Raw genomic sequence first — 21,811 nt, 5'->3', positions numbered from 1 at the left:
TTTTCTAAGAATGTTATTTAATGGATCGATTTCAACCTATCGAGTTTCGCTTGAGTTTCGGCCGTGCTGTGGGAAAACCTGGATACAAGTTTTCCCCTTTTGGAATAGAATTTCCGTCAAGGTAGGCTACTTTTCCTCTTTTTGCATTTTTCATGTCATTTCATTTGTATTACAATATACTGAAAACGGGCGTTCGAACTGATTTCTAGGCTATTTCTATACAAATGGAGCTCGATCCAAGAAAGAAATGATGTCTTTTTTTTTATTTTGTGGACTGCCAATTTGTATTGGAATATACTGAAAACGGGTGTTTGAGTCGATTTTCAGTATATTTCAATACAAATAGAGCTCGGTCCAAGAAAGAAATGATGTCTTTTTTTTTTTATTTTGTCAACTGCCAATTTGTATTGGAATATACTGAAAACGGGTGTTTGAGTCGATTTTCAGTATATTTCAATACAAATAGAGCTCGGTCCAAGAAAGAAATGATGTCTTTTTTTTATTTTGTGGACTGCCAATTTGTATTGGAATATACTGAAAACCTGTGTTTGAGTCGCTTTTCAGTATATTTCAATACAAGTGGAGCTCGATCCAAGAAAAAAATGATGTCTTTTTTTTTATTTTGTGGACTGCCAATTTTGTATTGGAATATACTGAAAACGGGCGTTCACGTCGGTTTTCAGTATATTTCAATACAAATGGAGCTCCATCCAAGAAAAAAATGATGTCTTTTTTTTATGTTGTGGACAGCCAATTTTGTATTGGAATATACTGAAAACGGGCATTCACGTCGGATTTCAGTATATTTCAATACAAAGGGAGCTGGATCCAAGAAAAAAATGATGTCTTTTTTTTTATTTTGTGGACAGCCAATTTTGTATTGGAATATACAGAAAACGGGCGTTCACGTCGGTTTTCACTATATTACAATACAAGTGGAGCTGGATCCAATAAAAAAATGATGTCTTTTTTTATTTTGTGGACAGCCAATTTTGTATTGGAATATACTGAAAACGGGCGTTCACGTCGGTTTTCAGTATATTACAATACAAATGGAGCTCGATCCAAGAAAAAAATGATGTCTTTTTTTTATGTTGTGGACTGCGCTATTTTGTATTGGAATATACTGAAAACGGGCGTTCGAGTCGGTTTTCAGTATATTCAAATACAAATGGAGCTCTATCCAAGAAAAAAATGATGTCTTTTTTTATGTTGTGGACAATCAATTTTGTATTGGAATATACTGAAAATGGGCGTTCGAGTCCTTTTTCCGACTATTTCTACACACATTCCACTATATTAAAATGACGTCATGGTTGAGTCCAAACAGAGTCGTCCCCGGACAGAGTCGTCTCCGGACAAAGGCGTCCCCGGACAATTTTATACCGAATTTGTATAGAGATATACTTAAAATGGGCTTGGAGGGGAGGGCGCTTTCTAGTATATTCCTATATCCAAGAAAAGACTGGGTTCTGGTCTATTTTTAGAAACGGTGAGACAACATACCCAGACAAAAGGGGGATGAGTTAAATTTATCATGTCTAGAAGACATGATAAAAATTAACAAAAAGTTTTTTGTCCATTCAAAAAGACATTCTTTTTGTTTCTGAATGCAACCGAATGTATATAGGAATATACTAGAAAGCGCCCTCCCCTCCAAGCCCATTTTAAGTATATCTCTATACAAATTCGGTATAAAATTGTCCGGGGACGCCTTTGTCCGGAGACGACTCTGTCCGGGGACGACTCTGTTTGGACTCAACCATGACGTCATTTTAATATAGTGGAATGTGTGTAGAAATAGTCGGAAAAAGGACTCGAACGCCCATTTTCAGTATATTCCAATACAAAATTGATTGTCCACAACATAAAAAAAGACATCATTTTTTTCTTGGATAGAGCTCCATTTGTATTTGAATATACTGAAAACCGACTCGAACGCCCGTTTTCAGTATATTCCAATACAAAATAGGGCAGTCCACAACATAAAAAAAGACATCATTATTTTCTTGGATGGAGCTCCACTTGTATTAGAATATACTGAAAACCAACGTGAACGCCCGTTTTCAGTATATTCTAATACAAAATAGGGCAGTCCACAACATAAAAAAAGACATCATTTTTTTCTTAGATGGAGCTCCATTTGTATTGAAATATACTCAAAACCGACGTGAACGCCCGTTTTCAGTATATTCCAATACAAAATTGGCAGTCCACAAAATAAAAAAAAGACATCAATTTTTTTCTTGGATCGAGCTCCATTTGTATTGTAATATACTGAAAACCGACGTGAACGCCCGTTTTCAGTATATCCCAATACAAAATTGGCTGTCCACAAAATAAAAAAAAGACATCATTTTTTTTCTTGGATCGAGCTCCATTTGTATTGGAATATACTGAAAACCGACTCGAACGCCCGTTTTCAGTATATTCCAATACAAAATAGGGCAGTCCACAACATAAAAAAAGACATCATTTTTTTCTTGGATGAAGCTCCATTTGTATTGAAATATACTGAAAACCGACGTGAACGCCGGTTTTCAGTATATTCCAATACAAAATTGGCTGTCCACAAAATAAAAAAGACATCATTTTTTTCTTGGATCGAGTTCCACTTGTATTGTAATATACGGAAAACCGACGTGAACGCCCGTTTTCAGTATATTCCAATACAAAATACGGCAGTCCACAACATAAAAAAAAGACATTATTTTTTTCTTGTATCCAGCTCCATTTGTATTGGAATATAATGAAAACCATCGTGAACGCTCGTTTTCAGTATATTCCAATACAAAATTGGCTGTCCACAAAATAAAAGAAAGACATCATTTTTTTCTTGGATCCAGCTCCACTTGTATTGTAATATACTGAAAACCAACGTGAACGCCCGTTTTCAGTATATTCCAATACAAAATTGGCTGTCCACAACATAAAAAAAAGACATCATTTTTTTCTTGGATCCAGCTCCATTTGTATTGAAATATACTGAAAACCGACGTGAATGCCCGTTTTCAGTATATTCCAATACAAAATTGGCTGTCCACAACATAAAAAAAGACATCATTTTTTTCTTGGATCCAGCTCCATTTGTATTCAAATATACTGAAAACCAACGTGAATGCCCGTTTTCAGTATATTCCAATACAAAATTGGCTGTCCACAACATAAAAAAAGACATCATTTTTTTCTTGGATCGAGCTCCATTTGTATTGAAATATACTGAAAACCGACTCAAACACCCGTTTTCAGTATATTCCAATACAAATTGGCAGTCCAAGAAATAAAAAAAAGACATCATTTCTTTCTTGGCTCGAGCTCTATTTGTATTGAAATATACTGAAAACCGACTCAAACACCCGTTTTCAGTATATTCGAATACAAATTGGCAGTCCTCAAAATAAAAAAAAAGACATCATTTTTTTCTTGGATCGAGCTCTATTTGTATTGAAATATACTGAAAACCGACTCAAACACCCGTTTTCAGTATATTCCAATACAAATTGGCAGTCCACAAAATAAAAAAGAAAGACATCATTTCTTTCTTGGACCGAGCTCTATTTGTATTGAAATATACTGAAAATCGACTCAAACACCCGTTTTCAGTATATTCCAATACAAATTGGCAGTTCACAAAATAAAAAAAAAGACATCATTTCTTTCTTGGACCGAGCTCTATTTGTATTGAAATATACTGAAAATCGACTCAAACACCCGTTTTCAGTATATTCCAATACAAATTGGCAGTCCACAAAATAAAAAAAAAGACATCATTTCTTTCTTGGATCGAGCTCCATTTGTATAGAAATAGCCTAGAAATCAGTTCGAACGCCCGTTTTCAGTATATTGTAATACAAATGAAATGACATGAAAAATGCAAAAAGAGGAAAAGTAGCCTACCTTGACGGAAATTCTATTCCAAAAGGGGAAAACTTGTATCCAGGTTTGCCCACAGCACGGGCGGAACTCAAGCGAAACTCGATAGGTTGAAATCGATCCATTAAATAACATTCTTAAAAAACAGTAAAGTTTTATTCACATCTAAAACTCAAGCGAAACTCGATAGGTTGAAATCGATCCATTAAATAACATTCTTAACAAACAGTAAAGTTTTATTCACATCGAGTCGGATGGGAAAAGTTTCTGAAAAATAAATTACCCCCCTTTTTAGTCTGAAAATTTGAAAATTGATGTCTTCAATTTTTGAAAAATTGAAGACATCAATTTTCAGACTAAAAAAGGGGTATTTTTTTTTTTTTTTTTTTTTTTTTTTTTTTTTTTTTTTTTTTTCCAGCCAGAGAAATTTTTCTCCGGCTCTCAGAAATTTTTCCGCACTCGACTGAATGAATAAAACATCCCCGTTTCTTTAAGAATGGGCTCACTGTTAACTATTTCAGCATTCGACGTTTCGCGTCCAATAATAACTGCCGGGTGTTCAAGAATGCAGATGCACCTACTAGATTTTCTACAGAGAAGCTTGACTGGATGGAGAGAGAGGATAACTTTTTCCAAGATTAGCGACTTTGGACCGTCAAGAGGTAATGGATCTTTTTGTTTTTTTTCTTTTAAGAAAATTTATGGATAGATTCATTTCTTTTTGAATGGACCTAGAAAATAGGACAAAGTTCTTTTCCAAGATTGGATGAGAAAGGGACCCAAAAAAATGGGTCTCGGAAGGAATCGAATGCATTTGTACTCATTCCTTCCAAGACCCATTTTTTTTGGTCTCCTGATTCGTCTCTCTCTCTCTCTTCTCAGTCCATTTCCATAAATATAGGGAAAGCGGAGAACCTTTCCCTACTTATTTCTAAAAATCTTTTCTTTATTTTTTTTTCTCCTGAGTTTATGTATATATCAATTCAAGTACTTTTGAGAACGGTCATCCCAATTCTCTGTCGTCTTTTCGGTTTCATCGTCCCAACACTGAGTGGACATAGTCTCAGTCGATTTTGGAGCATGGGTCGTCCGTTCATTGTCCCAACATTCAGTGGATATAGTCTCAATAGATTTTGGAGCATGAGTCGCCTGTTCATTGTCCCAACACTCAGTGGACATAGTCTTAGTGGATTTTGGATCATGAGTCGTCCGTTCATTGTCCCAACACTCAGTGTATTTTCTCTTTGGATCCTCTGAAGATATTTTGGGGGTCTCATGAGATTCTTTGGAAGGTTCGTCCCAACAGGCTGCTGGATCGTAATGGGGAATATTTTCAGGTATGTCTCCCCAACCCTCCGTCTTGCTCGAGTTATTGGAGGAAGTTGACGAAGTAGAAGAGCCCATCAAGCTTAAAGGCGTATGCTCATCCGGATGTCCCATCACTTGGAAACAGGACAGATTATCCCATTTCTGGATGAGGTTATCGTACGCTTTTGGGGACGGATCCTTCTCTAACTGATCGTAGGCCTTATCAAAAGCTTGCAGAGGATTGTCTGCTTCCTCCTGAATCCTCTCCTCTTTCTCCGTTCCGTCTGGATAGACGTGATTGATATGAAAATCTCCTTCCGTAATATGCCATCGATAGTTGCGCACTTTGTTTTCGGCACAATGGAAATATTTCATCCTTTGATGATGTCGGGCACATTTTTCCCGATACTTCCAAATGATTCCATCTGGCACATAAATTTCCGTCACGGGTTTTGATAATCCAAGGCTTTAGCAAAGAATTTAGCTTTCTGGCATCCCACCACATAAATCGTGGAGAAGCTGTGAGTGAGCGATTGGAGAATGCGTCCTAAATGGTTGTAGGGAATATGACCCTCGTTCCAACGAAGTCCGTGCCGGTTTCTCGTCAGCCAGGCATTTGTCTTTTGGTTTTTTTCACTCAGTTGGTGGAAGGGGTGAGGAGGAGCAAACGTCAACGATCCCACGGTCAAAAAATCTTTTGTCGCATAGCCCAATTCTTTTAAAACGTAGGTAAATTCACCCTTCTTGTGGTTGTAGGACTGGAAACCTTCTAGATCGAGCACGATAAAGTTTTCTGAACACGCCATGGCGATGAATACGGTGATGTCTCCCACAAACAGGAGCAAAAAAAAAGAATTGAAAAGGTATATATGTATAACAGGGAAGATCTAGAAAGGCGGAAAAAAAACAATAAAACGTTTTAGAGTCGTCGTCTTGAAAGAGACATTTTTCTTTTCAAAGGGTTAAGAAGTTTCAAAGTTTCAAAGGTCTTTTTAAATGAAGTTATGATTAAACCATATTCATAGGACCAAAGGGACTTACCAGCTCAGTTCACGTCTTCTTCTGTTCTCTGAAGAAATCTCGCAGAGGATACACACTTTTACACTCGCGCGACATCTGTCGGGATCGCGACCCCATCTAAATGTCAGGGTCATTCCAACCTCTTAAAAGGATCGGGATGAAAGAAACACTTTGATAAAAAAATATATTTATGAAAAGATATCTGAGGGTCGTGAGAACATTTTCTCTCCCCACCCCCCGCCTATTTCAAAAAAAATAATAAAAAGTCTTTCTTGGATCGCGTCAAGATTACAAAACAACTCACAGGACTTGTTTATCTCGATCTTGTCAGGGTCACCGTTTCACATAAGAAGATGGATGGACCCTGAACTATAGACATGATAAAAATTAACTCTACCCGCCTTTTGTCTGGGAATAGGGTCTCACCGTTTCTAAAAATAGACCAGATCCCATTTTTGGAATTCTATTCTTTAGGAAAGGAGGAGTGATGGTCTATTTTTAGAAAGTGTGAGACAACATTCCCAGACAAAAGGGGGGGTAGAGTTAATTTTTATCATGTCAAGACATGATAAAAATTAACAAAAAGTGTTTTTTTTTTTTTTTTTTTAAGGTTGAAAAATTTTTCTGAGAGAGCTGAGAAAGATTTTTCCTCCCAATCTTTTTCGACGATGAAAAGGGAAAAACTACTGATCCGATCTCCCTACGCTTTAGGGAAAAAAATACTTATGAAATATTCATGTGTTGAAATTGACTGTTCAAATAAGTGACATTTTGTTTCTCATTGGAACTGTTCAACGGCGAGTCCACTCGTCTCATTCTTTGGGGTAGGGGATGAAAGTACAGCGGTTTGTTGAAATCGATGATAGTTTCCTCTTTAGTCGGCGGAACTTTAAATCTATCCCGTCTTAACTCTTCTAATCTCTTTGAAAGTCTTTCCACTTGCTCTGCTAAGGTTTCCTCGGTACTCATGATCTCTCTTAGTTTAGGGAAGTCTTGACGTATTGGCTAGAGAACAGAGGGTCTTTTTCTCTCTATACATATATCATGTGGGAGCGTGTGATTTATAAATCCTTGTGAAATCTTTCTACGTCTTGTGTAACTTGGAAGATTCGTCTTGTGTAACTTGGAAAATTCGTCTTCTTCTCGTCGATTGGGCTGGAGTTATAGAAAAGAAATGGGATTGGAAAGAAATCAACATATTACAAAAAAAGGAACTTTTTTTTTCTATTTTTTTTCTTGTAGGGATTTACATACCATTTCATTCATGAACATTCAAGGGTTCTCTCCAAGACCAAATTTTAGAAGAGGACCACAAAGAGTACACTTGAGGATCCTCTTTCAGGTCTAGGTGAGATAAGGATTGAGACCAATATTCTTGGGTCTCTAAAGCATCCCAACTTAGACATTTATTATTATTATTATTAGAAAGTTCATCCTCCTCCTCCTCATCGTCGCACGAGTTCTCCTGGGGAGATTCTTCTGCCTCCTCTTCGTCTTCGACAGCTTTGCTTTCGGAGGGGTAACAATGTAATTTCCGGAAAACGTAACTACCCTCCATCAAATGGTATCGAAAATTTCTCACCTTGTTCTCGGCACAATGAATCATCTTTTGGAAATATTGGTGTCGCGTGCATTTCCACTTGTTCCGCCACTCGGTTTTCCCTGGGATGTAAAACTCGTAAACGGATCGCTGGCAGAGCTTGCTGAAAAATTCGGCTTTATCGTATCCATTGACGTAGATCACCTCCACATTTTCGGTCAGTATTTTCAGGATCGTAGGAAGATGCTCGTAGGAAAGACGACCCTCGGTCCATTGCAGGCCGTGTCGGTTATTTGTAGTCTGGTTGACCACAGCTTGATTGCGGGACGATAAGTCATCGTAATGGACAGGAGGGAGAAAAATCATGGATCCGCATAAGGTTAAATCGCAAGTGATGTAGCCCAGTTCTTTCAAGATGAAACATATATCTCCCGTCTTTGGATCATAACAGTGAAAGTATTCCATGTCCAGAACAATGTAGGAATCTTTGAGAGGTTTGGCACTCAAAATGTCCATCTTCTTCAATTGAGGAAAATTCAAAATTCTCTCTCTCTCTCGCTGTGTGTCCTGAAGGAAAAAATGGATAGCGTTCTCTCACCGTCTCCTCTTTTATATATATAGAGAGAGAGAAGGTTGCACGTGACAGGTCGTATGAATTCTGGGAAAGGTCACATTCGTATATATATTTGTTTTTTGAATAATATCGTGCGTATCTCAATACACATCCATCATCATAATAATAATAATAAAGGTCACCTTGGAAAGAAAAAGAAATAAAAAACATGGAACTCGTGCTCGACTTTGAAGGTTTCTACGATTCTCAAGGAGCCTTTATTGTGAAAGAATTGGCTTACGTCACGTTGGACGGTACTTCTCGAGGGGTATTTGTTTTTAAACCCCCGTTTCCATGGCAAATGCTCACCGAGAAAGAAAAACGAACCGCTGTGTGGGCGAGTGATTATTATGGTACGAAGGAGAAATTCCGTACAGTTATTTTCCATGGGTGTTAACGATGTTGACGGAACCTTTTTCCATGATTTGGGTGCGAGGAGAAATGAAACGGCGGTTTTTAGAGAAATGGTTGCAAAGATCCATTTATTGCATTTCGGGATCGACGCAAGAGATTCTCAAATACAATGGGATCGAACACATGAATTGTCCTAACCATACAAAAGGTTTTTTCCATTGCGCTCTACAAAAAGCAGTTCGGTATCATTATTATTTAAAAACACAGAGAAGAAATTCGCAAGGTCGATCCTGCACAATTCAATCTTGACAGAACTCATTAAAAAAAATACATATATCACGTTACTTCTTCAACAGCACAGATGGTTCTGAAGCGAAACTTGGAATTTTGAAATAATAGATCAGGGAGAAATCATTCTTTAAAACAAATGGTAAAGTCTCGAATCGGCTGGGAGAAAAAAAATTTCTCAGAGGTGAGATAAAAATTCTCTAATGAAAAAAAAAAAAAAACTTTTGGTTAATTTTTATCATGTCTTAGACATGATAAAAATTAATGACCCTCCCTTTTTGTCTGGGAAGGATGTCTCACCCTTTCTAAAAATAGACCATGACTCATCCTTTCTCTAATGGCAATCATTCCATGAATGAATCTCGATTTGTTTTTCAAAAGAGTGAGACAACATTCCCAGACGAAAATGGAAGGGGGTCGTTAATTTTTATCATGTCTAAGACATGATAAAAATTAACAAAAGGTTTTTTTTTTCTCAGCTCTCAAAATTTTTTTCCAGCCGACTCAAGACTTTATTAGTTATATTTACGAATAGTCTTTGGATTATTTATTTATTTTCTTTTAAAAAGAAAAATTCTGAGCTAGACCTATCTATTGGCTTAACATTCTGGTCATAGAAACAGTCTACAATCTCATTTTTTTTTCGAGGCTAATGCACGGGTTCTCCAATCAAAAGGGTTACTATAAAGGGATTGGTTTGAATGCATTTATCTGCAAATGTTGTAGGATTCTGTTGTTGAGAAGGGGGTATATTATTATTATTATTATTATTATGATGATTGTGGCAGATTCGTTTTCTACATGGAAGTCTAATCTCCTCCGAAGACCTTTTCTGGGGATCGTCGATAGATGGTTTTTCAATAGGAATCGTTTCCCTCGGATCCTCAAGAGATAGAGGGGGGTCTTGCCTTGAGACATGAAGCGGTCTCTCCTCCTCCTCCTCCTCCTCCTCGAGAAGTCTTGAGAAAGGGAGAGGATTTTCGGTTCCCTTATTCTTGAGGGGTCTTGACAAATTGAGAGGTCCCTCCTCTTTGAAAGAGAGAGAAGTTTTGGTTCCCTTATCCTCGAGGGGTTTTGAAAAATCGAGAGGTCCCTCATTTTCGAAGGGTCTTGATAAATGGAGAGGTTTTTCATCTTCGAGGGGGTTTGATAAAGGAAGAGGTCCCTCCTTCTCGAGGGGTCTTGAGAAAGGGAGAGGTTTTTCATCTTCGAGGAGGTTTGACAATGGGAGAGATCTCTCCTTCTCGAGGGGTCTCTCTTCCTCAAGGGGTTTTGAGGAAGGGAGATGTTTTTCATCTTCGAGGGGGTTTGATAAAGGAAGAGGTCCCTCCTTCTCGAGGGGTCTTGAGAAAGGGAGAGGTTTTTCATCTTCGAGGAGGTTTGACAATGGGAGAGATCTCTCCTTCTCGAGGGGTCTCTCTTCCTCAAGGGGTTTTGAGGAAGGGAGAGGTTTTTCATCCTCGACGGGTTTTGACAAACTGAGAGGAATCTGAACAGGCTTCTCCTCATCCCCATCATTATCGAGGAGGATGAGGATAGGCTTTTGGAAAGGTTTTTTCTTTTTCTTCTGAACAGGCTCCTCTTGATGCTCGGGGAGAGGGATGGGGTAGTTGTTCCACCATTCTATTTTTTCTTGCTCGAAGATTTTTTCAAAAGTCGTGGCCTCTTTAAGATGAGACGAACGAGGAGAGTCCTCGAGAAGAATATAATAGGTATTCTTCCCAGTCTTCTCGATCGAGAGAGGTTCGTGCAAACATTTGTGCAACCATTCACTAAAATGAACGAGAATCCCTTTTGTCTTCTCACGACGATCCATAATCCTATTCATTTGCGAGACGGTTAGAAAGTGGGACGTGTAAAAATATTTGGCTCGTTTCATTAACAAAATTTGTGCATCCAAAGGTGGAATGCCACGAGCCATCAACACGTTTTCGTCGGATAAAAATTCGTCCCGCATCTTTTGATAACTCCCCACGGTATGATAACCCGCACATTTTGAAAAATCGGAGGCTTTCAAGTAAACGACTCCTTGGATGATATAAAAGGAAAGATCAACATATTTATATTTGAAAGGAATACACGTAGTGAGCTGGGGATGCCTCCTCATCATCCACTTGGACAAAAATACGACTTTGGGGCTCTCTCCTTTTATTTATAGAGAGAAAGAGAGTGTGACCTTCCCTTCCTTCCTCTTTTCTCCCTGCTTCCTCTATCTCTGGACGTCCTTGGATTGGAAAGGGTGACTTTGAAAAAAAAAAGAAGGTCATGGTTGGATAATTTTTTGTTTATTAAATTATTACTTTCACTTCCTCATTCCCACACACATTCATCTTTTAAGAAAAGAAAAAGAGGTCATGGAGATAAGATTTCTTGGAAAGAAGAGAGAGAGAAACAAAAAAAAACAAATAAAACGGACGTCATAGAGCCTCTATGTGTGTCTGTGTGTGTCTATATAGATATATAAAAAGACGAGAGTACTGGGCGAGATCATTTCTTTTCCATTGGGAGCCATGTCGCTATTAGACGTTTTTCCAACTCAACGGATTTCGAACGGGGAGGATTTGAAGACGCTAAAGCAAATCTCCAACTTGAAAATTTTTTTGGCGTGTCATTGTGCGACATTTATTCCGCATTTACCACCTCATCAAGCGATCGTTTCTTTCAACCAAGATGTCGAATCCTCCAACCTGCTCGTTCAGAATATATACAGAAATTTATTCGAATCGCAACAAACGAAAGAGGAATCTCCCTTCTCTTGGAATCGGATGGATCGAGCTTTGAGACGGCCCATTCAAACAGATCGGCGATATACAGATCCGCGCACGAGTTTTCGGTGGAAGAATATTTTTCTCACGAAACGATATTTTACGTTTGGAGTGAGAACGACGGCTGAGGACGAAGTTCATATTGTTCAGACCACAGCCGCTCCTCTCGCCTATTACGAATCATCGTCCCCCAATCTGAAGGAAAGAAGTTTTAAAGTCAGCGACAGGATGAAATATAAGAAATATATTCTAAGACCTTTTCAAAACTATGTCGTTCCCCCGAAAACGCAATATCTCATTGTCACAACCCAGAAGAGTCTCTTTCTCGTCGATCGGTGCTCGTACTCGCTTTGGAAACAATTGAAAGAGGAGATTTCTTTCCAATCGCCGATGATGTTTCAAGAAAAAGAAGAAGAAAACCCTCCGCCACCTTTACCCATCCCTTCCTTAGATGATAAGAGGAGCTGGACCAAACCGTCATGGCCCGAAACAAAATCGACCCGGCAACGGAATGAAATTGAAGTCATCACAATTGAAGATGAGGAGGAAGAAAAAAATTACCTCTTAAAAAACGGTCGACTTACCGGAACCTACCTGGATCCGCTTCAGAATCCAGAAGCTTCTTCTTCTCCTTCTTCTTCTTCCCCGACTTGTTCAAACAGGCAACCTCTTTCGGACTCCTCACAGACAGAACCTCTTCCAGTATCCTCTTCTCTTCTTCTTCTCCTCCAACCTGTCCCGACATCGTAGAGGTAGAATGTCAGCCGGGTCCACAAGTTCCAACGGGTCCAGAAATCATGGAGGCAGAATCACAGCCGGGTAAACAAGTTCCAACGGGTCCAGAAATCGTAGAGGTAGAATTTCAGCCGGGTAAACAAGTTCCAACGGGTCCAGAAATCGTAGAGGTAGAATTTCAGCCGGGTCCAGACATCCTAGATCCCTCCACTCATCCCAAAGAGACTCCAAGTGTTTCAAGACAGCATTGTGAGGATCCAGCCGTTCCCGTATGGAATGATTATATGGACATACAAAATTTGGTGCAACAGGAAGGAGAAGAAAATAATCATACGGATGGGTGGGTCAAAGACTGTTTAGATCATTTAACCTCGAATGAAATTGAACTGTTATGGAATTGCATTTCTGAAATCACATCGGAAATGGGATAAAAACCAAAACAAAAAAAACTTTTTTAATAACAAATTGGAGGAGGGTCATGATGTCAATTTAAAAAAAAATATTATATAGAGTCCAATCTTGGTGGTTCACTTCAGTTTTCCAGCATGAGGTAATCCACGTTTCCCGAAATATGGATCCCATTCCAAGAGAGATTGTGTATAGCCTTCACTTCAGTTCTTTTTTTTCTACCAAGAGGAGAGGGTCCCCAAAGGGTTACCCATGTCCAAAGAGAGAAAGTGTAGAGCGTTCATTTCAGTTTTCTTTTTCCAAGTTTAGGGGAGGAAGGTCTCAAAATGACACCCCCCCATTTTCAAAGAGAGATGGTGTAGAGCGTTCATTTCTGTTTTTTTCCAAAGTTAGGGAGTTTTCAAATGACTACCCATTTCAGAGAAAGAGAGAAAGAGAGAGAGAGAAGGTGTAGAGCGTTCATTTCAGTTTTCCAAGGTTAGGATGGTGGTGGAGAATCCTCCAAAATGGCTACTCATCTCAAAGAGAGAGAGAGAGAGAGAGAAAATGCGTAGAGCGTTCATTTCAGTTTTCCAACATTAGAAGGTCCCAAAATACCTTCTGAATTCAAAGAGAGATCGTGTAGAGCGTTCATTTCCAGTTCTTCAAGATCAGAAGAAGAGGGTACGCTTTTCAGAGACAGCGAAGTGCAGACTTCAGTTTTTCTCCCTCCCCAAGAATAGAGGGTCCCAAAATGGCTTTCCATTTCAAAGAAAGAGGGAGAGGCGTTCATTTCCATTCTCCAAGATAGAGTCGTCTGCATTTTTCCCAAAATGGCTTCCCAATTCAAAGAGAGAGAGAGAAATGGTGTGTAGAGCGGTCATGTTCATTCTCCAAGATAGGGTCGTCAGCTTTTTCTCAAAATCGCATCTCCCCATTCAAAAAGAGATCGTGACCAATTTTTTCCAGTTTTTTCCAAGATGGGGGGGAGAAGAAAACCTAGGATGGAATAACACGACACACAGAGAGAAAGAGGGAAAAAAAGCCATCTTGTCATTTTATGATAGGGTACCGGTGTTCGAATACTTTTGTGACCGACTGTCTGATTATACTGGGAGAACCATAAAATCGGAAAAGCGATGGGTTTCACAGTTAACGAGGCAATCGAAGACAGACTGGGAAAGAGAGATCCTTCTTTTTTAGCTGAGAAGCAGATTGCCCTGGAAATCCGTGACTCTGACCATATAATTTTTCCATAGACTCTTTGAACGGTATTCAGGAGACATCCTCCATGAGGGAAAAAAATCTCCCCTTCCCCTTCTAAATCGACTGGAAAGAGAATGAGGTGGAAGAGATCCATCCACGAGAGATCATACTCTTGAACGTCAGACAAATATGAAGTCGAATAGCTTAAACAAAAAATGCTTGAAAAGTCATCGAGTCTCGAAAATCTAGGTCTCTCTCTCTCTCTGAAGGAAATGAGAAAATGGGAATCTGCGTTTTTCTTCCTAAACGGCTAACATTCATCTGAAGTGACACTCGAAATGTTTAAATAGATAAACGAGAGTCCATTCTTAAAAAAATGACGCTATGTCGTCAATTGGAGAATCGAGTCGGCTGGGAAAATATTTTGAGAGCCAGGAAAAAAACTTTCTAACTCTAAAAAAAAAAAAAAAAAAAAAAAAAAACCACTTTTTGTTAATTTTTATCATGTCTTTAGACATGATAAAAATTAATTACCTTCCCCTTTTGTCTGGGAATGTTGTCTCACCGTTTCTAAAAATAGACCATCAATCATCCTTTCTAAAAAGAATCAAATTCCAAGAATGGGTTCTGGTCTATTTTTAGAAACGGAGACAACATTCCCAGACAAAAGGAGGGTAGAGTTAATTTTTATCATGTCTATAAGACATGATAAAAATTAACCAAAAGTTTTTTTCTTTTTTTTCCCGGTTAGAGAATTTTTTTTCCCAGCCGACTCGATTCTCCATTGACAAGACAGCGCCATTTTTTTTTAAGAATAAACTCTCGCTTATCTGTTTAAGCATTCCCAGTTTTGCTTTAGATGAGTGTCAGCCGTTGAAGAAAAAGCATCCTGTCACTTGGGAGAGACATATTTTGAGGAGTCAACATGTTGTGTGGACCGTTGAGATCGATTTTTCTCTTCCCATTGTGTGGACATTGTTGAGCGTTTTGTGAAGCTTTGAAAGAATGGAGGGGTTTTGATCGAGAATATTTCTTTTTATTGAATTTTTAAAAAAAGATTTAAGAGTGACATTTTATAACAGGTTTTACATGGAAAGAAGGTTTTTCTTCTAGTTTGACGATTTCTTTTTCTTGGGAGATGTTTCTATTGGAAAGATGGAAGGAAAGACGATTCCCACATTGAAGAAGGTTCATGAGAAACTCGTACGAATCTTGGTTCTCTTCTCGAGCCGATATATCATACGGAATCCGGGACATGTTTTGCAATCGCTCCAGTTCGTCCTCGCATTTTTGCTTGCTCGCCAATTTCATGCGGGGACGAAACTGGTCCAGAATATACAATCCCTGGGGTTGAGTCACTCGAGAAAAAGCGACATATTGTTGAAATCGATTAAAAGGTCCGTGCATGTAAATTGCGATCGACGGAAAGGTGGCTCCTTGGGCTTTATGAGCCGTAATCGCTTCGGCTAACATCAAAGGAAAGTGTTCGCGATAAAATGCGAGTCTTTTCGTCGAACAGGTGTCAATACGAATGGAGACGCGATCGATAGGAGCTAGACTATTCGAAAATTGCAGCCAGACTCGCGTCACAACTCCGTCTTCATCCTGGTCTATTTGGTGTAGTGTTCCAATCGCTCCATTCATCCATCCTTTGGATCTGTCGAGCGTTTTAGTCAATTGATATCGCGCTCCTCTTTGTAAATGGAGGACGGATTCGAGATTCGCCATCTGAGATCGATGTAAATGTCGACTCCGTTTCATCATCCTCTTCCGCAATTTTTCGCTCTCGGAATAAATCACGTCTCGAGCCAGACACGAACAGTACGTCCCTCGGGATTGGAGACGTTTCATATTATATTTCTCTGCATTCTTGCTCGAAAAACAGAGAATAATAGCTTCGCGAGGAATTTCGTCGAAACTGCGAACGCGGGACTGAAAAAATGCCACATCGTCCGGTTCTAAAATGTGATTTCTCGTTAAACGATCGAGTCTCTCCTCGTAATCCAGAGAGAATCGCATACATTCGACTAGTTCATAGTAGTGCGTGGATTGAGGCGTCCACACCCTTCAGAATAAAAAATTGGCGTGTCGCGAATCGGTTGCAGCTGCTGCAAATCTCCGAATTTAATCATATGCACATTCCCAAACGGCTTATCCGGCACATGACACAATTGTCGAAGTTGCTGGTCGAGGCGCGAAAATAAATTGGATCCGATCGTGGAAACGTCATCCAAAATCACCATCCGTAAAGGAGCATACAGGGATCTGTAATAGTCTAAAGTCTCTTGGGTCAGAGGTCGAACAAAAGTCCCGTTCATTTGAAGACGCAGGGCATGCTGCAAAGTATCTCCCGTAATGTAGACCGCTCCTTAAGCACTGAGTGCGAGTTTGAGAACCGAGCACGCTTCGCTAAAAAGTGGCGTTCGAATCAGAGTTTGGTATAAAGCTTGGATCAGGAAAGATTTACCCGTTCCGGCAGATCCTTGCACAATAATATCCAGAGGAGGGGGACGTTTCGATTCAGGTAACGCGTAATAGGTGTACAAACGAACGAGAACGTAGATCAGGAAATTGTATTGCTCTTTATTACATTGTCGAATACATTTTTGATAGGCTTCTTCGGACCACATATCCTTATACTGCAAATTCGTATAGCTTTCCCACTGCTTGGGAGGAAGATGTTTCTTTCGCGGTCGGGAGTTCTTTTTAAGAACAGCATAACGTTCCCTTTGAAGTATTCGTTCTCGCTCTCGATTAGCTGAATTGCTTCGCCAGCGTCGTTTCTGTTCACGCATTCTTTCCCTAAGACGTTCTCTACTGGATAGGCTCATCGTGACACCACTCAAAAAGGTGAAGTGTGTGTATGAAAATCACTTCCTTTAATTTATATATATATACTTTATGAGGAGGAGAAGGGGGGTGTGTGTGAAATGACCTCGTCTCGAAACGAACCAATAGCACTTTGAGAAGACTTGGAACGAGATAGGTTTCTTAGAGAGAGAGGGACACAAAAAATATATAAAAAATCAGAATGATTTATCCGTCGACCTCTGGGCTAAAAGTAAACAAACAAAATTTGAAAAGGTCAAGGTGAACTCACTGAATTCATCTTAGAAATCAGATAGGAAAAAAAATGAGGGTACCCATATTTCCTCTTCAACAACATAGACTCATCTAAAACGAAACTCGGAATGCTTACACAAATAAACAAGAATCCATTCTTAAATAAAAAATGGGAACGTCTTGTCGATCGAGTCGGCTGGAAAAAAAAAAACTTTTTTGGTTAATTTTTATCATGTTTTCTAGACATGATAAAAATTAATGAACCCCCTTTTTGTCTGGGAAGGATGTCTCACTCTTTCTAAAAATAGACCATCACTCACCCTTTCTAATAGGAACCATTCCAAGAATGAGTCATGGTTTGTTTTTTTCGAATGGGTGAGACATCCTTCCCAGACAAAAAGAGGGGACAGTTAATTTTTATCATGTCTATAAGACATGATAAAAATTAACCAAAAGTTTTTTTTTTTTTTAACTCAGAAATTTTTTTCAGAGCTCTGAGAATTTTTTTTTTCTAGTTGACTTGGCTGGACAAGACATCTCCGGATTCTTTCTGGAATGGACTCTATGATCTATTTAAACATTTCGAGTTCCGAGTTTCGCTTCAGTTGAGTGTGAGCCGTTCAAGAAGAAGAAACCATCCTGTGAATGGAGAGAGAGAACTATTCCTTTTTCCATTCACCCGTTGTGTTGAACCGTTCAAATATTTGCTTTTATTATTATTTTTTTTCCTAACCCACCCGTCTTTAAACAATGGAATAGTGTGAAAGGGTCAACCCATTTTATAGATATCAACCTCATACCCTCATCTCAACGGGTCTCGAGTGGGAGGAAGGAAGGAGCAGGCGACGAGAACTAAGCATGTCTGTTTATCGAGTAGACGCATCGGGGAAAGAACGATACCCGACCGACCCCCAACATCCTCATTACGAATTATACGTTACGGATCCTGAAGGAAATCCTATCTTGGCTCGAGACGAAAACGGTCATGAGTATTACGCAGTAGATTTAAACGGAAACCAATACATTTTAGCTCCTCGACGGTATGCCCGAACGTCTTTTGGACGAGAATACTACCCGAAATTTCAAAATGGGGACGAGTATTCGCTTTATACGTCTGTTTTATTCCCTTATGCCAAAGACGAATCGGGGCATGAAATGTATCCTAAAAAGGCGGATGGAGTCGAATATTGTTTAACGGCCGGCGATCGAATTCGTTATGCTCGCGATGCTTGGGGAAACGAGTTTTATCCTCGAAGAGCGGATCAGCAAACGGAATACCTCTGTGAAGAAGTGGGATATGCGAAAAGAGCCGACGGATCCGAAACGTATCCTAAATTTTATATCTACACTTCTGGTTAAGATCTCTCTCTCTCTCTCTATCGAAAGAGAAGAAAATAATAAAGAGTGTGTTACTGCAATGGAGCATTCTGACGCGGAACCTGTTTCGTATTCCATTTGGTGTGTGAAATGCCGAGCCAAGACCGATACGGTCGACGTCCACTATCGCATGTCGAAAAATCGACGGCCGATGGTCACGGGAAAATGTCAGGCGTGTGGAACCAAGAAACAACAGTTTATTACAAATGCTTCCGTTCCACCTGGAATTCAGTTCCTGGATGAGGAGGAAGAAAAAGGAAAATGTTCCGAGTAAGAAGAAACAAGTATACAAATCAAAAATTGGAAAAAGATGGATCTTACTATTATATGCTCTCCTAAAGCGGGTGGTTTTCCTTTACAGTTTGGCATACAGACGGATTCGCATAATCCGGTTCCAAGACTCGTGAACTTTCCTCAACCGGCAACTCCACCCTTAGATACTTCTTCTTTGAATGAGTTTTCTAGCATTTTGAAAGAATATCTAAACGTCGTGAGAGAATTGTTTCTTCCCCTGCATCGAAATGTTGAAGAAAAGAGCTCTGAATGTGGAAGCAAGGACACGGATCCAAAGCCAAATTCGGAGGGTTGAAAGGGATAGGTGAAAATCCATTATTAAAAAAAAAACAATGGTCATGTCATGTCTTGTCGATCGAGTCGGCTAGAAAAAATTCTCTAGATGAGATTGAAAAAAAAAAACAAACTTTTGGTTAATTTTTATCATGTCTTAAGACATGATAAAAATTAACTCTCTCTTCTTTTTTGTTTGGGAAGGATGTCTCACCCTTTCTAAAAATAGACCATCACTCACCCTATCATGATCTATTTTTAGAAACGGTGAGACAACCTTCCTTGACAAAAAGGAGGGACAGTTAATTTTTATCATGTCTAGAAGACATGATAAAAATTAACCAAAAGTTTTTTTTTTTTTTTTCACTTAGAAAATATTTTCCAGAGCTCTGAGAATTTTTTTTTCCAGTCGACTCGATGATCCAAACAACAAGACATCCAAAATTGTTTCTAGAAGAAACTCTCGCTTCTTTATTTAAACCCCTCGCGTTTCCAACTTCAGATCCGTGTGTGCTGTGCACTCAACCTAGATACGCTCTTCTCCTCCCTCCTGGAAAGAGCCTTTTTTTTTCTGAGCTCTTAGCATTTTTTCTCAGTTTCATTTCCATTCTCCAGGTTTCTGTCTCCTCCTTTCCGTTAACACTGCAAAATTTCTAAATTTCTCATCACTCGGAGCTTGGAAATCTGTCATCAAAAAAACATGACATAGCTCTGCTCTCAACGAGTCGGTTTAGATTCGTCAGGATCATGGCTGATTTTCCATGACGGCTCTCCAACCTCAATATTAGAGTTTGAAAGGAATAAGGTAAAAACGTTCGTCCTAGATATCCAACGAAACGTAAAAAGAGCGACGAGGATCTAAAAAAGCTACGACCCTTTCCAGAAGGGGGAGGGAACAATGGATATTCAGGTGAGTCCACAGCATGGACTGCACGAAAATGAAACGACTTCCGCAGATAACAGAATGTTCGAGATGTCTCTCGTCGATCAAGTCAGCTGGTAAAATTTTTCTAAGAGCTGAGAAAAATGTTCGCATACCTTCACAGAAATTCTTTCCAGGAGGGAGGAGTGTGTATCCAGGTCGAATTCACAGCACAGACTGAACTGAAGTTGGAAACACGAGTGGTTTAAATAGAGAAGGGAGAGTTCCTTCTAGAAACAATTTGGATCTGTCTTGTTTGGATCATCGAGTCGGCTGATCATTCTCAGAGCTTTGGAAAAAATTTCTGAGTGATAAAAAAAAAAAACTTTTGGTTAATTTTTATCATGTCTTCTAGACATGATAAAAATTAACTCTCTCTTCTTTTTGTCTGGGAAGGATGTCTCACCGTTTCGAAAAACAAACCGTGACTCATTCTTGGAATAATTGCCATGAGAAGGATGAGTTTTGGTTTCGTTTTCGAAACGGTGAGACATCCTTCCTTGACAAAAAGAGGGGACAGTTAATTTTTATCATGACTTAAAGACAAAAGTTTAAAATTAACAAAAAGTTTTTTTTTTTTTTCATTACTCAAAAATTTTTTCCAGAGCTCTGAGAATTTTTTTCTCCCTCTCCAACCAACTCAATGGACTAGACGATAAGTTTTTAAGAATGGACGTTTTGTTATTTATGCAGATATTCCGAGTTTCGCGTCAGGTAAATGCGCGCTCACCTTAGATTGGATTCCCTTCAGACAGGTCTAGAGAGTGGATAACCCATCAAGAATTCTTCGACAGGTTTTTGGAAAAACGAAATCGTCAAGAAGTGAGTATTGATTTTGATATTTTCTTTTCAACCTTGGGTCAGTTTCTAGTACATTCCTATATTAATTCCATTGTATTTTAAAAAAAATAATGTCAGCACGGACTGATCTGACCCGAAACGCTTGCCCATCCAGTTGGCTGCTGGAGGGAGGAAAAAAAAAAGAAATTTGTTGTGAAGGATATGTCAATTCTTTTCTAAAAATAGATTTCTAAGAAAAGAATGAACCTTTGTTGGAAATCTATTTTTAGAAACATGTCTAGACAACATGTTGACAAGAAAAGAATTCTTTTTTTTTCCTGAGAGTGAAATGATTTTTTTCTTTCCACCCACTTTTCTTATTCTTTGGGAGGAAGGAAGAACTTCCCTTCCCCCGCCTTTTTTCCACTAGTATTTATATAGATCCGAGTTTTTCTGCCTACAGGGTTCATTCTCGTTCTTCCTTCTCAACCGAGCAAAACTAAAATGTCGACCGATGCTGTTGCAGTTCTACCTACCCTGGTGGAAATCACACCCGTCTGTCATCTCGAAGTAGCTCATCAATGGGAACCTCTCTCCCGTTTCGAAGAATGGTTTCGGGACCCGGAGCGTATGGAACAAATAGTCCAAGAAACCATGTGCTATTTATCCTGTTACGATGGAAAAATCCTGCATTATTTTTCGTCCATCGAAGTTTTCAAGCACTTTGCTTTCCAATCGATGATGGAGGCAGGAACCTTTCGCTTACACGCTTATCTGCGATGGGAAAATGTGATCGCCGTCGATGCTGGAACTTTTTTAAAACTGTTTTACGTTTCACCCGAGTGGGTTCATATTCTTCAAACCGGAGAAGCTTCTATCCGTCTTTATGGATGGGAAATGGAATCAGAAGCCGACGGGTATCGTATGATTCCCTATCGACTGCGAGCTCGCTCCGTGTACATTATTCACGGACCTCTTTACTACCAACTCCAATTTCATGACAAGACGGTGTT

This window comes from Stegodyphus dumicola, chromosome 8, assembly GCF_044657685.1.
Source record: "Stegodyphus dumicola isolate Sdum_Otavi_A_Nest chromosome 8, ASM4465768v1".
NCBI classification, from domain to species: Eukaryota; Metazoa; Arthropoda; class Arachnida; order Araneae; family Eresidae; genus Stegodyphus; species Stegodyphus dumicola.
This window is presented reverse-complemented; position numbering follows the sequence as displayed.